The sequence below is a fragment of the Lycium ferocissimum genome, chromosome 2, assembly GCF_029784015.1.
Source record: "Lycium ferocissimum isolate CSIRO_LF1 chromosome 2, AGI_CSIRO_Lferr_CH_V1, whole genome shotgun sequence".
Classification (NCBI taxonomy): domain Eukaryota; kingdom Viridiplantae; phylum Streptophyta; class Magnoliopsida; order Solanales; family Solanaceae; genus Lycium; species Lycium ferocissimum.
Window position 1 is genome coordinate 53,266,794 of NC_081343.1, and position 18,500 is coordinate 53,285,293.

Genomic DNA, 18,500 nt, shown 5'->3' on the forward strand with positions numbered 1-18,500 from the left:
TAGAGAAGGTATTTACATTACTTAGGCTATAATTAATTAAGAAACACATTTTTCTTTAAAATTAAGTATGTGTTTTCCCTTAAAAATGGTAACAATTAAATTTATACGTGGTTTATAGGATATGTAGTTTGATTAATGATTTATGTTTAATAATACGCAATGGTAAAGCTATAAATTAATGATTAAGAAAGAAAGTAACTCAAGAAGACAAGATATTCGTCTCTATGGATTTGGTCCGATTTGAAAGAAAATGCCTTTGTGCCGAGCCAATCAGTAAGAAAGATTCTATATATGATTTTCTAATTACAAGTGTGAGTATATGTGAAAGACCAACGCTAAAATAAAGGGGGTTCACCCCTATTTATAGCAAATAGTAGATGGGCCCTTGTACAAACCTAAAAAAGACCCTTTAAGATAACCCTAAAATATATAAACGGCGCCAGTACGGATGTCGAGATTCCGTCGACGTCGCACAAATCACGAGCGGTTTGGTGACGTGTGACTCGGGCCGCGCAACGGATACTCCGAACCTGTATCGAGTGTCTCCCCCTCGGGCTCGGGGCCTCCGTGCCTATTAACATACCCTCAGTTTCTGACATTTAATCGGAAAATTCTCAACTCCTTGTCCCTCGACCCCTTCGATCTTAGCCGAGGCTAATAATCTCGTTCTACTTCGACCTCGTACCGAATAGCCGCGACATTTACTTCGTTTTTTCACCGTATGCGAATTACCTCGATTTTTACCGTATACAACAGGAAATAGAATATAGCTCATCGCCGTGATAACTCGACCACTAAACTGAAAAGGAAGAATTCAATAAACGGAAACTATGTGGACAATTCCATAAAGGTCTAATATATTTAGAATCTAAATAAATAAATATGATTAGACCATTTGTCAAGTTGTGTGTCATCTTGCCCAAGAGTCATGTTAATCTGTCGTTATAATTTCATCGTACGTCCCTCAGTAACCGATGACTTGGTTAAAAGAAGTATTAATGCACCAAAGAAGACATTATTGATGATTCCAAAAATGGGGTCTTATGTTGCGTAGGAATCTTTGCCTTCTCTTGGAATTTCTTCTCGCGTTTACACGCCTAATTGATAGTAGACCGAGACTTGATGTGGTATAATGTGGAAGTCATCTTCGTTTGAGTAATTTACCCAATGAGTTGATTGGAAAATAATATCTTCTAGTCTTTTCTCGTAACTTTAACTATTGCATGAATTTACATCTATAATTTACTCAAGAAAAGCACTAATTAAATTGGCTTTCAGACGTTTATTACTAATTATTAGCAACTACATACGGATAGTAGTGATAGAACGCACAATTACACACTCCAAAAAACTGATCAACAACACTTTCTCAAACTTGAAACTTATTTTCAAAAAAAATTCAAAAAATCAATCTAATATATAATCAAACACGATTTTTTTTTTAAAAAAAGGTAATATCCATGTCCAAATGGGCCCTTACGCTATTAATACATAGAAACCTTTCAGATGTTCCCACGCATGTAATTAGAGTCCGGAGCCTAAAGGGCATAAAAATACACGGTATAAACCAAAAGGGGACTGCCTTTTAGTTACATACCAAAAGGGGTATAACGTGGAGGAGTCCACGTTATACCCCAAATTTTTTTTTGCAAAATTTTTTTTTTTAAAAAAAATTAAAAGGTATAACGTGGACTGATCCACGTTATACAAATAATTTTGTATAACGTGGATCAGTCCACGTTATACCATTAATGTATATTTTTCTCCCCAACGTTTTACAAAATAGTTTGTAAGACGTTGCCTCTATTTAAATCATATTCGTCAAGTTTTTAATAAAAAAATTTATTGATTTTTTTAATTTTTAAAGCATATAGTTAATTTCGATTAATTGAAATAAATATTTTAACACATGCAATAATTAATAAATCAATAAATCTTTTCTTTGCAACCAACACTTAGTGTTTTTTCCATATTTTGACCAACGATTAGTCGTGTGTCAAGACTCCGAAACATCAATATTTTATATAGAACCTGATATTTTTTCTGCGTACTATAATGTAGGCTCAATACATCAAGGATACGTAAACGTTCGGATCGTCGTTTTAGGGGTTGAAAAGGTACCCGAAGTAAGTTTTGTTTGGAAACTTTAGGGTGTTTTATTTTTTAAGATTTTGATTTAAGCGTGTTATTTTTTAATCAAGACATAACTTTATTTTGAATATAAATCTAATTCTAAAAATATAAGGTGAAAAACTAGTTATAAAGTGGTCAAACTTTAGATGGTCATAACTTTGCGCTCGGACGTCTGTTTTACGCGTTTTTTTTTTTTGAACTTGCGTATTTTTTCGAGATCTATGCGGACAAAGCCGAGCCGATTTTTAAGAAAACACCTTTTATCCCATTCAATTTCAATTTTCCCCCAAATTGGCCTGAAATTTTCAGTTTTATTTACTTATAAGATGATGATACGCAATAGATTTCAACGTACAAATCCAGGGATAATGTAGTCGTGAATGTCAATTTCGCTTATGGTTTCAATTTTGAAAATAAAGTCAATTAATTTTTCTCGACATGTAAAGTTGACTAAAATAACCTTACAATTAAACACTAAGTTTTTTTCAAACGTATTTAATTATTGCATGTGTTAAAATATTTATTTCGCTAATCACCGAAATTAACGATATGCTTTAAAAATTAAAAAAATCAATAAACTTTTTTTATTAAAAACACAAAAGAATATGATTTAAATAGAGGCAACGCTTTACAAAAACTATTTTGTAAAACGTTGGGGAGAAAATATACATTAATGGTATAACGGACCGATCCACGTTATACAAAATTATTTGTATAACGTTGATCACTCCACGTTATACCTTTTAATTTTTATTTTTTTAATTTTTGTCAGATTTTCCGACAATGAAAAAACAATTTGGGGGTATAACGTGGACTCCTCCACGTTATACCCCTTTTGGTATTTAACTAAAAAGGCACCCCTTTGGTTTATACCGTGTATTTTTATGCCCTTTAGGCTCCGGACTCCATGTAATTACCTCCTGCCATAGACCCTTTAGGTGTCCCCATTAACTCATGGAATTTAACTTATTAGAATACTCCTAAATTTTTGAAATGATGGAGGGCTTATACCAATTTTTGAAGATAAGGTGTTGAATTTGCGGAGGGAAGAACAATTTAATTCCTTGAAAATGTAGTTTTATGATATGAAAAGTGTTGTGACATGAGGAAATATTTTATGTACAGACTTGGTACGAATAATTGTATTGGTGATCATTTGATTGACATGTTATATCACTTGTCACACGTCACACTCTCATTGGCTATATGGGGAGCTCCGTACTTTTCTTACCCAAATTTTTTTTTTTGGAACCAAACTAACCCATTAAAAAAAAAAAGAAGAACCAAACTAGGCTTCACGCACAGAATCTGTGCGTGAAAGGGGTATTTTTTTTTAAGATATCAAAAATTACGTTTTTTCCATACTTTGAGCAAAGATTAGTTATGTTTCAAAACCCCAAAATATCAATATTTTGTATAGAACTTAATATATTTTTTTGCGTCTAATAATGTCGGCTCATTACACCAAGTATACCTAAACGTTTGGATCGTCGTTTTAGGGTTGTAGAGTGCCCCTCGGTACAATGTGACAGAACTATGTTGACGCGTGGCGATTTCGTAACTGATTAACCGGACTAACGGCCACGATCGATTAACTTGGTCATGGAGAAACCGGACCAACGGCCACGATCAACTTGGTCATGGAGTAACCGGACTGACTGTGATGCGGAGTTTGGTCCGGAGATACCGGACCAAATAGATTTGCTTCACTTTTCTCAAAGTCGGCCGGCAGTCCTGCAATTCCATCATTCTAAGGGAAGACACGCGACCATACCCGTCTCTTTTTATCTCCGGTCCCGGCCACACACCTGCCTCGCATATATCCGGTTTTTACCATATACAATTAGTTAGATATCACTGCGCGACATCAGGGTACGGCCACGTTGTTTGGTTTAGAGAGGATTATATACATGATGTTTCTTCTACGTAATTTTCTAAAGTTGATCTTAAAAAGAAGCAAAGTGCTGATGTATAGGTCATTGATAAACAATTTGTTGGGCAATACTCAACGCAATTACCACAAAATATACTGATTCCAAAATCAATATCGTAATTAAGCAATCGTTTCTTTTGAATATCAGTTTCCAACTTCCAATCAACAACGGGTAAATCTATAGGACATACACGCACACATACTTCACAAGCAATGCAAAGTCCTTGCTTTGAGTCCAAAATGAATCATTTAGAGCTCCGATTTCTAGTCCATTCTATTTTCTTTTGGTAGTTCGATCGTGGAATTTCTTTGTTTCTGTATTTCCGGAATATGAGTGTGTGACTTGTTAGAATTGACCCTATGGATAGTACAGAGAAGGGGGTCTGTCATCTTTGTCCATGTCAACAAACAATTCGAAATACCTCGACTTTTTTAGAACAAGTCCTAGTCAAATAGCAATGATTCGAAGCACTTCTTTTTATACTATTTCTAAACCCAAGGACTCAATCGTATATATGTAAAATACAGGATTTCCAATCTGTAGTGAATGATGTGTCATAACTATGCATCGAAATTTGACCTATTGGTCATTTATAATTTTTGAACAACTCATAGGGAAATAGTTTTATTATTTTAATATGATAAATAATAATTTTGTAAGTTTACTTTTATATAGAAGGTAATGTCAATGACAAATCGTGAAATTGGCTCGTAACTTGGAATACAATAAGTCATACTAATAAATTTCTCCCTAACAATAAAATGGCCGATACAATTAGAGATAATTTATTATGTAGGAAATAATAGCGTAAATTTGTTTATGCGGTAATTAATAATAAAAAAATTCTGTTATGGTCATTAATAATGAATGCATTTTTATGCGGTAATTAATACTCCATTATATGAGAATCTCATATATGAATTAATTACTGTAGAAGGGTATTTTGTCTTTTAATAAGCTAATCCCTACAATAGCAACATAATTAAGTACTTTATTCCACATTTTATCTCGCATAAATAATTCATAGATTGCCACATATTTTAATGTGAATATTATTTAGTTCGCGCCAACCATATACTATATTATCTTGTGTAATTAATTATCTTGTGTAATTAACAACATATTTACATACCTCAACAAAATATTATTTTATCTTATATGCAATTTTGTGCTGAGATAAATTGTTTCTATATCTAAACCAAACGACCCCTTACATTTATTACAGCTTCCACTCTTCCAACCTTTCTTCGTAATATCACCAATCATAAATAAAAGGGAAAAGAACACCAATACCCACTACCACACAAAATAATTATCCTTCCATGTCCTTTTTACTTTCATACCCACAAAACTATTTACCTTTAATATCCATTGTAGCTTTTGTAGGTAATTGTCTCTTTTTTCCTTTTTATTTCTCTACTTCTTATCTTCTTTTCTTTCTTTTCTTCTTTTCTTTTTTTTCCTTTTTCGTTCATTTATTTTTTTCCCAAATCAAACTATATTTTATTTTCTTTTTCACCATAGTCTGATTCCATATTTAATTCTAGCTTCTTTTTTTTCATTTTTTTTTTATTTTTTAAATTTCTTTATTTTGTTATTCCTTTTTAATTTCATTTATTTCTTTTTCTTTTTTATCTCCATAATCTAATTTCATTTACTTTTTTTGCTATTTTTATTTATTCTTCTTTTTTAATTTCTGGTGATTTTCATTTACTCTTTTTTTATCCTTTTCTAATTTCAATTTTTCAACATTATTTTTTCTTTATTTCCTTTTTTTTTTTTTTTTAATAATCTAACTCTACACACCTTTTGGCTCCTTTATTTTTACTTTTCATATATCAATAAAAAGGATAACTGATTTTTTTTTTTCATATCTCAAAAATAATTTATTCTAGCTTATAGTATATCAAATCAATAGCAGTTGAAATATACTGTTGCAGTATCCTATGATACCCATATGGTATATTTCATATACTATTAGGGTATCATACAGGACTGGCGGTTCATTCTTTCAAGAAAAACACTCAGTCCTCTATGATACCGACCTGGTATATATCATATAGTGATAGAGTATCATATAGGACTAATTCATCCCTTCAATAAAAGCACAACTCAACCCTTTATGATACCCACACGGTATATATATATGTTGAGACTAGTATCATAGAAGATTGATTCATTCCTTCAAAAAATACCATTGCCTCTATGATACATGTCAAGATATGATATACCGACATGTATCATAGAGACTAACGAGCTCATTCCTTCAATAAAAACACTTAGCTCTTCGTGATACCAACCTAATATATATCATATACTAATATGATATCATAGATGGCAGATTCATTCCAACACTGCTCAGTCCTTTATGATGCCCACATCATATATATCATATACTAATAGTGTATCATAGAGGAATAGTTCGTTTCTTCAAGAAAAACACTACTAAGTCCTTTATGATACCCTCATGGGATATATCATATACTGACAGGGTATCATAGAGGACAAGTTTGCTTTTTCAAGAAAAACACTCCACAGTCATAGATGATACCTCGATGGTATATATCATATATTGATAGGGTATCATAGAGACTGATTCATTCCTTCAAGAAAAACACAACTCAATCCTATATGATACCCGCATGGTATATATCATATACTCACAAGGTATCATGGATGAATGACTCACATGATATGTCATATACTGACAAGATATCATAGAGGACCGACTCATTCTAAAAAAAAAAAAAAAAAAAAGCCTAATCGTCTATGTACTCATATTGTATATATCATATACTTATAGGGTATCATAGAGATTGATTCACTCGTTCAAGAAAAACACAGCTCAATCCTCTATGATACCCACATAGTATATATCTATATTGATAGGGTATCAATGTAATATATTCATTCCTTCAAGAAAAACACAACTCAATCCTCTATGATACTCGTATGATATATATCATATACTTACAGGGTATCATAAAGACTAATTCATTCCTTATCAAATATACAAAAATAGTTCTCAGTCTGATAAATATCATATACTGACAGAGTATCATATATGGCTAATTTATCCCTTCAAGAAAACGACAACTCAATCCCCTATGAATCTCACATGGTATATCATATACTGATTGGGTATCATAGAAGATTGATTCATTCCTTCAAAAGATACTAATCAGTCCACTATGATATCCACATGGTATATCATATACTGACAGGGTATCATAGAGGACTGGCAGTTCATAAAGCAGTCCTCTATGATGTCAACCTGATGTATATCATATACTGATAGGGTATTATTGATGGCAGATTCATTCCAACAAAGACTAGTCATTTATGATGCCTACATGGTATATATCATATACTGACAAAGTATCATAGAGGAATGATTTGTTTCTTCAAGAAAACACTCCTCGATCTATGATATCAACCTGATATATATCATATATTGACAGGGTATTAGAGATGACTAATTCACCCGTTCAAGAAAAACACAACTCAATCCACTATGATACCCACATGGTATATATCATATACTACAGGGTATCATAGAAGATTGATTCATTCCTTAAAAAAAAAAATACTACTAAGTCCTCTATGATGCCCACATGATATATCATATACTGATAGAGTATCATAGAGGACTGACAATTCATTCCTTCAAGAAAAACACTTTCCCTCTATGATACCATCATGGTATGTATCATATATTGAAAGACTATCGAAGATGACAGATTCATCACAATATTACTCAGTCCACTATGATATACAAATAGGGTATCATAAAGGACTAGTTCATTTCTTAAAAAAAAAAAACACTCATCAATCCTCTATGATACCCACATGGTGTGTGTGTGTATATATATATATATATGTAATATACTGACAAGGTATCATAGAGGACTTGTCCAATCCTTTAAGAAAAACCTAACTCAATCATCTATAATTAATACCCACATGACATATATCATCTATTGATGAGGTATCATGGATGACTGACCTACAAGATATATCATATACTCGCAAGACATTATAGAGGACTGATTCATTCCATAAAATAGAAAAAACCAGTCATATATAATAACCATATAGTATATATGATATACTGATGGGGTATCACAAACACTAATTCATTCCTCAAAATAAAAAATAAAAACACTTCTCAGTCCTCAATAATACTCACATGGTATATATCATATACTGACAAAGTATCATAGAGGACTTGTTCATTCCTTCAAAAAAGAGTTCCGCCCTCTATGATACCAACCTGACATATCGTAGAAGACTTGTTCATTCCTTCAAAAAAGGGCTCAACCCTTTTTGATACCAACCTGGTATCTATTATGAAAAAGTTCAATTTTTGTAACCACAGATTTGGTGGTTTTTGTGTGGTTACGTTTTTTTTTCTCCATTATACCCCCACCCTCCACCACCCCACCACTTACCCCCACGCCACCCCACCTCACCCCACCCTACCACCTACCCCCACCCTCACCCCAACTACTCCACCCCTCTGCCACCCACCATCCCAACCACCACCCACTACCCCTCACCACCACCCAACCTCACCCCACACCCACTCACTTCCACCCTACCAACTACTACCCCACTCTCATCCCATGCCTACCCACCCTCTCCACCACCTACTACCCCTCACCACCACCCAACCCCACCCCACAACCACTCACCCCCAACCTACTACCTACTACCCCCACTCTCATCCTAGAACCACCCACCTCACACCACCCACCCTCCACCACGCCCACCACCCACGCAATGACCACCCCCACGCAACACCTACTTATTTTTTAAAGTTTCTATTTTATCCTTTACCTAAGTTTTATTGATATATATAAACTTTTTTTTAATTAAGAGTTATGGGTATTTTAGTAAACTCACAAGTTGTTATACATTACCATACAGTCAAACTAAACAATGCAAATTTTATTAAACCACAAAGAAACGATATAGTCTATCCAAACATTGCGTTCATTAATACAGTACAACGCCATGTTGTACCATACCATACCGTACATTAATGAACCACAGGAAACAACCATTCAAAACAGAGTGTTAGCCACGGTTTTGGTACCATTTAGCCACGTTATTAACAATGTACAAATCGAAGGCTGGGTGCCGAGGTGGCATGCCATGCTGCGCATCTACCTCATCAAATGCGTTAGTGTCACCGAGATCGATCTCCACCTTGGACAACTTTGACGGAATAAGAGTATATTTGGACCCAAAATATAACAAAGGGTATATTTAGCCCTTTTCCAATAGTACATGGGTATATTTGGCCCTTTCCATATTTTTTTTTTTTAACCAAAAGAGTAGCAGTAATAACAACAGCTTCCAATTGCTTCTTGTGTATTTATTTGTAAATTAGTGTACATTAAATTCAAGATCAAAGTAAGAAGCTACTCAATAAATCATGTTCTCTCCTTTAATCCCCCTCAATGAAAGAAGCACGGAAAATAACATATACTATTTCATTGGAGATCAAGCTAAAAACGGAATGAGCAGAGATTTTCATGCAGATCAAAGTTTAAATATTTTAATACAGGTTTTAGAAATGTTAAAAAGGAAAAATATAGTTGGAAGCGTAGGCACCTGAAAAATTTAAAATATAAGTCCTATAAAGTTGTAGTAAATTCATAAATTTAAGAAATATTGGATTCAAATTAGGAATATTTATTTCGGTATATTCAAATGAAGTTAAATCAAAATAGAATCTAATTTGGGCTTAGTCTATTTTGTCGGCTTCACAAAGTGACCCACAAACCCATGGTCCAATAGGATGTTACGTCATTCAAAGCTCAAGCTCGTATGTCATACTTCGTGACAAGTAACATGGTGTGTCAAACTAAATAGAATAATTAACCCGTATATGGCCCGGAGTATTTCAGAACCAAAAAAAAAAAAAATCAAACTAAGTTTCACGCATTTAATCATTCAGAAATGCACTAAATCAGAATTTTTTAAATTCTTTCACGCACAAATTCTGGAGCGAAATGTATTTATTTTTTTTTTCTTTTTTAAGCTATCAAAAATCACGTTTTTTTTTCATATAAAAGAAAGATTACTGCAAGTTTCAAAATCCCGAAATATCAATATTTTGTATAGAACTTAATATATTTTTTTGCGTACAATAACGTCTTACTCATTACATCAAGTATACCTAAACGCTTGGATCGTCGTTTTAGGGTCAGAAATACCTCAAGTAAGTTTTGTTTGCTTGGAAACTTTGTTCTTTGGAAATCAAACTCAAAATTAAGCTTTTTTCAAGATTTTGACCAAGATTAGTCACGTTTCAAAATACCGAATATAAATATTTTATATAGAACTTCATATTTTTTTTTTAGTGTAAAATAATGTTACTATTACATCAAGTATACATATATGTTTGATCGTCGTTTTAGGGGTTGTAAAGTGCCTCGAAGTAAGTTTGGAAACTTGTTATCTTTAAGTTTTTTTCATATTTGACCAAGATTAGTCACGTTTCAACGCTGGAATATAAATATTTTATATAGAACTTTATATTTTTTTTAGCGTACAATAATATCGCTTCATTACATCAAGTATACATATACCTCTTCACTCATGTAAATAAAAAATAACGACCAGAGCATAGGTGGAAAACTAGTTGTAAATTACTTCGTGGCACTCTACAACCCCTAAAACGACGATCCAAACGTTTAGGTATACTTAATGTAATGAGCTGACGTTATTGTACGCAAAAAAATATATTAAGTTTTATATAAAATATTGAAATTTCGTGGTTTTGAAACATAACTAATCTTCGCTCAAAGTATGAAAAAAACGTAATTTTTGATAGCTTAAAAAAAAAAAAAATACCCCTTCTCTATGCATTATCTCCGTTCGTGAAGCCTAATTTGATTTTTTTTTTTTTTTTTTTAATGGGTTAGTTTGGTTCCAAAAAATTTTTTTTGGGTAAGAAAAGCACGGGGCTTCCCATATAGCCAATGAGAGTGTGACGTGTGACAAGTGATATAACATGTCAATCAAATGATCACCAATACAATTATTCGTACCAAGTCTGTAAATAAAATATTTTCTCTAATCAATGTGAGTTCAATTTGTTGCATGATTAATGTGATTGATCCAATCCAATGGTTCATGATTCAAATGAACCACTTAAATCAATTTAAAGACTTCATCTACAAGACTCTATCTATCGGGGTGTGGAACCCTCCTATAGTAAGTATGGTCTGTAGTGATTAAAGGTCCAACATCAATTCATACATAGCCTTTTTATTTGCCAGTATTTGTTTTTCCTGTTTTATGTGGATTTTCGCTCAAAGATTTATGCGAATTTCCATAATTTTTGTTGCAAATCTTTTTCAAATCATGTGTAGATCAATAAAAGTAAAAATTTCAGTGGTTTGATAGGCCTTTAGCTACCCCTGAAATAAACTATCAAAAAGTATGGTATTTGATCACGTATTTCACTTTTCAATTTTAGATAACGCTTTTTTTAGGGTGGTCTAAACTTAGCGCCAACATTTATCTTAAAGCTACACTTTTCAAGTAGCCTATAAGGTACAAACATCACATTTGTAGTTCCTCATGTCACAACACTTTTCATATCATAAAACTACATTTTCAAGGAATTAAATTGTTCTTCCCTCCGCAAATTCAACACCTTATCTTCAAAAATTGGTATAAGCCCTCCATCATTTCAACAATTTAGGAGTATTCTAATAAGTTAAATTCCATGAGTTAATGCGGACACCTAAAGGGTCTATGGCAGGAGGTAATTACATGCGTGGGAACATCTGAAAGGTTTCTATGTATTAATAGCGTAAGGGCCTATTTGGACATGGATATTACCTTTTTTTTTAAAAAAAAAATCGTGTTTGATTATATATTAGATTGATTTTTTGAATTTTTTTTGAAAATAAGTTTCAAGTTTGAGAAAGTGTTGTTGATCAGTTTTTGGAGTGTGTAATTGTGTGTTCTATCACTACTATCCGTACGTAGTTGCTAATAATTAGTAATAAACGTCTGAAAGTCAATTTAATTAGTGCTTTTCTTGAGTAAATTAAAGATGTAAATTCATGCAATAGTTAAAGTTCTGGAGAAAAGACTAGAAGATATTATTTTCCAATCAACTCATTGGGTAAATTACTCAAACGAAGATGACTTCCACATTATACCACATCAAGTCTCGGTCTACTATCAATTAGCTGATGTAAACGCGCAGAAGAAATTCCAAGAGAGGCAAAGATTCCTACGCAACATAAGACCCCAGATTTTTGGAATCATCAATAATGTCTTTGCTGGTGCATTAATACTTCTTTTAACCAAGTCATCAGTTCCTACAGGGACGTACGATGAAATTATAACGACAGATTAACATGACTCTTGCGCAAGATGACACACAACTCGACAAATCGTCTAATCATATTTATTTATTTACATTCTAAATATATTAGACCTTTATGCAATTGTCCACATAGTTTCCGTTTATTGAATTCTTCCTTTTAAGTTTAGTGGTTGAGTTATCACGGCAATGAGCTATATTCTATTTCCTGTTGTATACGGTAAAAATCGAGGTAATTCGCATACGGTGAAAAAATGAAGTAAATTCGCGGCTATTCGATACGAGGTCGAAGTAGAACGAGATTATTAGCCTCGGCTAAGATCGAAGGGGTCGAGGGCCAAGGAGTTGAGAATTTTTCGATTAAATGTCAGAAACTGAGGGTATGTTAATAGGCACGGAGGCCCCAAGCCCGAGGGGGAGACACTCGATACAGGTTCGGAGTATTCGTTGCGAGCTGAGTCACACGTCACCAAACCGCTCTGTGATTTGTGCTGACATCCGTACGGAATCTCTGACATCCGTACGGGCGCCGTTTTATGTATTTTATGGTTTTCTTAAAGGGCCTTTTTTAAGTTTATACAAGGGCACATCTACCATTTGCTATAAATAGGGGTGAACCCCCTTTATTTTAGCGTTGGTCTTTCACATATACTCACACTTGTAATTAGAAAATCGTATATAGAATCTTTCTTACTGATTGGCTCGGCACAAAGGCATTTTCTTTCAAACCGGACCAAATCCACAGAGACGAATATCTTGTCTTCTTGAGTTATTTTCTTTCTTAATCACTAATTTATAACTTTACTGTTGTGTATTAATAAACACAAATCATTAATCAAACCACATATCCTATAAACCACGTATAAATTTAATTGTTACCATTTTTAAGGGAAAACACCTGTAACAAGAATTTTAAAGAAAAATGTGTTTCTTAATTAATTATAGCCTAAGTAATGTAAATACCTTCTCTACCGTATGCTTTATTTGATAAAATAATAATAATAATAATAATAATAATAAAGAATACTCTATTTTGTATTGTTTAAGCTTAAGGACTTGAAGTCGTCCTAGTCTCCTAGAAAGTTATAATATATAGGTCGATTATTGTAGGTCACAAGCTTTTATCAGCCTCCTTACATTGTGACTTATAGGCGGTAATTGGGATTGCTAAGAACAAAGGTATACAATGAAAAAAGAAGGCATATTCGCATCAGACATAGTGCAGTTAAATAGTTGTTGAAACATGGTGTTATCTCCTTGGAATATGTAAGGTCCGAAAGAAATTTGACGGATCCTTTAACGAAGGGTTTAGCAAGGAAAATGATCCTTGAAACGTCAAGGGGGATAGGGCTAAAGCCTATGGATTGAGGTAAGATGGTGGATATCTGTTTGTGGTCATAGAGGACTGGCAGTTCATAAAGCAGTCCTCTATGATGACCATAACAATTTTTTTTATTATTATTAATTACCACATAAACAAATTTAAGCTATTATTTCCTACATAATAAATTACCTCTAAATCAAACGATCTCTAATTGTATCGGCTATTTTATTGTTAGGGAGAAATTCATTAGTATGACTTATTGTATTCCAAGTTACGAGCCAATTTCACGTATTGTCATTGACATTACCTTCTATATAAAAGTAAACTTACAAAATTATTATATATCATATTAAAATAATAAAACTATTTCCCATGAGTTGTTAAAAAATTATAAATGACCAATAGGCCAAATTTCTGATGCATAGTTATGACACATCATTCGGTATACATCAGCACTTTGCTTCTTTTTAAGATCAACTTTAGAAAATTACGTAGAAGAAACATCATGTATATAATCCTCTCTAAACCAAACAACGTGGCCGTACCCTGATGTCGCGCAGTGATATCTAACTAATTGTATATGGTAAAAAACCGGATATATGCGAGACCGGTGAGACCGGGGACCGGAGATAAAAAGAGATGTGCATGGTCACCAAGTCTTCTCAGAACCGATGGAATTGTACCCGCGCTCGACCCGAGAAAAGTGAAGCAAATTTGTTTGGTCCGGTATCTCCGGACCAAACTTCGCATCACAGTCAGTCCGGTTACACCATGACCAAGTTGATCGTGGCCGTTGGTCCGGTTTCTCCATGACCAAGCCGATCGTGGCCGTTGGTCCCATTTCGCATTTACCTGGTTGATCGTGGCCGTTAGTCCCTAATTAGCCACGAAATCGCCACGCGTCAACATAGTCATACATTATACCGACAACCGTACGGTGTCGACCGTACGGCCCAACCTTATCCTTTTAGGGTTTGCTTTGTTCTAAAAAGGTTTTATGTCAGATGCAAGCGCCATAAGGCAAAAACTATAAATAGGCATTTCTCACTTTTGAGGGTTAGCTTTTTGAGATCTAGAGCATTGTAATAGCAAATAAAAATATCTTTCTCTTTGTCCCGAATCAAGGAATATTGTTGTCTTTAGCTTAATCTTCTAATACCATTAACTCAATCATACATAGCAACGTATTTATTCAAGTTATTAATGCATATATTCATATACACATACCATTGCACAAGGGTCCATATGTATATTCCACATAAACCAAAAATAGATTAAAGTCTATCCACATATCCTATACCTCACTTACAAATTCAATTGATTACCTAAATTCGGGGTAAACACTAATAATACTGCTTTTGAGTCATAATAGATCGACTTTCTACCAAATTAATGGTGTATTTCCACTACGAAGTTACAAACTAGATTAATTTGACAGGCTTTAAGATTGTCATGTGAATTCAGTACTAGTTTGTGTCCTCTTGGTGTTCCAAGTTGACTTTCGACCGAACTTTCATTGTAAGTCCAGTTGTATTAAGAGGATGGTAAAGAAGAAACCAAAATTTGAATATACTTTTCATAGGCTTATGTCACAATAGGGAGGATCAAAATTTGAAGTTATGTACAGATTCACGTGGACTGAATAATTTTCGCTCAAATCTACATATGTATAAAAAAAATTAGGTACTTTTTCCGCGCTTCGCGCAGTTATGAATGACATAATTAAGCTTACGAATGATTCTTTCCTAAAACTGAAATTACTACTATATATAAGGGAGAATCTCAACTTTTGTAGTCTTCACATAATTTTTTTTGCCCATTTTACCCTCAATTGAAGCTTTAATTACCTTAAAAGTTATCACATATTTTGGTAAATTTGAATAACTATATGGGCTTTTTAGTACTACAAAGAGTGATGATGTGTAAAAGGTGATAGTGACACTACAAAAATCTATTTTTCAACCAAATTTAAATATTTTTTTATCCATTTTACTCTTAATTAAAACTTTAATTACCTTGCAAGTTCTCACCCATTTTGATAAATTTAAATAACTATATGGACTTTTTTAATGCTACAAGGAGTGATGATGAGGAAAAGATGCGACACTACAAAAAATCTATTTATTCAACCAGATTTAAAAATTGAACAAAAAGTTTGTTGTCTTTCTTTTATGTGGAAATGATTATTAAACTTGTTTCAAGTTATTTTTTTCTATAATTTTTTATAGACAATTAAAAAAAATTATCGTGACATTCTCTTTCTTACCTTAGTACATACTTAATTATTATATATAAAAATTATTTTTTATATATAGCATAAAATATTTGAAAAAAGTAATTACATACACGTTTAAGAAATTACAACATAAATTTCTCTAAAACATAAATTAAATTAAGAAAAAATTAAAAAAATACATCATTTCTTAACATGCTTTTTTTTTTAAGGAAAAGAAAGATTAAAGTAAGAAAAATAAATAATTTCATTAATTTTTCAGTTCATTTTGTATGGTATAATTTGAAGGAACATCTACAAAAGTATCTCTTCATATCAAGAATTTTATTCATTTACTTTTAAATGCTATTTTTACCATAAGTTAACTTCATTGATGTCATCATACAACAATTTATAGCATCAAATATTTTTATATTATTTGAATACCGTAAATATTTTATTTTTCCCAAAAGTGGGTTAGCCAATATAAATTTAATTGAGAAAAAAATCCAACATAAGGCAAAACTCAATTCGAATCATTAAAGATTTTAACCCCACAGTATAATAAAAAGAAGGAGAACTTTGGTGCATGCATTTGTTTGAAAATAAAAAGGAAGTCTAAATATACTCTAAGAAAAATATTGTTTTCTAACTTACAAAAACTTTTATATGATTCAATTATTTAGAAAGATTGAGAAATTGTCGAACTACCTTTACAACTAATATAGTGCTACAAAAATAAAATAAAAAGCAAGAGTAGCCGAAAAACACTCAAAAAATGTTGCAAATATAAAATTTAATGTAAGGGCCAAATGACACTCGTATTAAGAATAACGAAAAGGTAAATTCATGTAAGAATCAAAATATTAAGAATTTTCTAACATAAATTAGAAGATTCAACATTGTCATATATCTCAAAAACCTCAAATGAATGATTGCAAAAGCTTTTCACTTTGATCAATTTTATCTTCTGCATATTCTCCGACAGTAACATTTGTTCCTCGATATAAGAATAACTTTTCATTATTGAATGATCTTTCATGAAATAGGGATGCACCAATTTTCTTTATTTTGATGCACATAAAAATTAAAGAATATTCTATTTCACGGCTTCAGAAATTTTGGAAGTTGAACATGCTCAAAAGATGCCTAAACCTTTTAGCTTCGTGCCCTATACTCATTCTCAAGAACTTCATGATGTGAAGGTTTCGTAAAATCATCACCGTTTTAAGATCAATGGTGAGTTCAAATAAATTGGACCCGTTAATAAATAACACAAAAAGAAAATTAAACAAAATTTAAGTGAATAATAATCTTCATTGAAAATTTCCCAGCACAATGGTCTTCCAACAATCTTGGCCCTTCGGATCATCATTGGAATTGTAGCCTTAGTTCTCTGGTTAATGAAGTAACACAAAAAGGGCAAAAAAAATAAGTAGAAGATAAGAATGCAAAATATAAAGGCAGATCACCAAAAGAAAATCAATTAGATTGCATACACTAAACTGTGATATATTCTCCAAGAATTTCTTCAAAATCTCAACAACATATTCAACTGAGCAACTATACTTGGGCAATTTAAACACTACAGAAGGTTAAGTACAGAATGAAATCAAAAAACAACAAAAACAAAAAGGAAGACAAACATATCGTACGGTTAAAAACTTCAATCTCAATAAATTGTCATTGCAGCCTGGAAATCTTGTACCCTATACCGAGGTTAATGTTTCTTCCTGCCATTTAATACTCAGAATCACGTCGGAGAATAATATAATCAATTTAGTAAAAAAGGTCAGTCTTGAGTTTTTTTTTTTAATTATCCCGGACGTAACGAAGTCTTTCGTCTTATGTCCCCATGTAACAGTTCACGAAGTACCAGCTTGTAAAAGTGTGCCCCTCATCAAGTCTTTGTTGTATCGTGAAGCTGTAGAACTGTCTCATTGTCAATTTCTGTCTCATAAAAGTTTGGTTGTTCTTTCACCTCTAATTCTAAACACACATTGAGATGTCTAATTGAATGTTTTTTCTCAAACAGTGAGATTACCGATCAGATGCTCTTCCTTCGATTGCAGCTTGTATGCATAGAATTAACTACATATTTCTTTTCAGTGTCTGAACTAATTGAGGTTCCATCAGTATGCCTATGAAATGCTGAGATAAATTATGACAAATTTAAGAAAATGTATATTCATAAAATACTACTAAAGAATTAGACAGCAAGAAAAGTTGATAAAGTAGAATCGTTGTCCAATGTAACTAATGACACTTTTGTCTACTTACTTGTTTCCATCCAAGTCGGTAAGGTGAAAAGCTACAGATAAAGGAGAGTTGAAACAGGAAGAATAAATTTACACAGTTACTAAAAATGCTTAAGCAAAACGTTTAATGAATTGAGCTCATTGTCCATAAACCGGTGACCATCACAGGATATGTAAGCTTTCCTAATTGAAAGGATTATACCTGTGAGAATTTTTATTTATTTAATAACCGTGGTGTTGGGGCCAGCTTGCACAACTTTTTTATTTTTAATAAGCTAATGTAAAT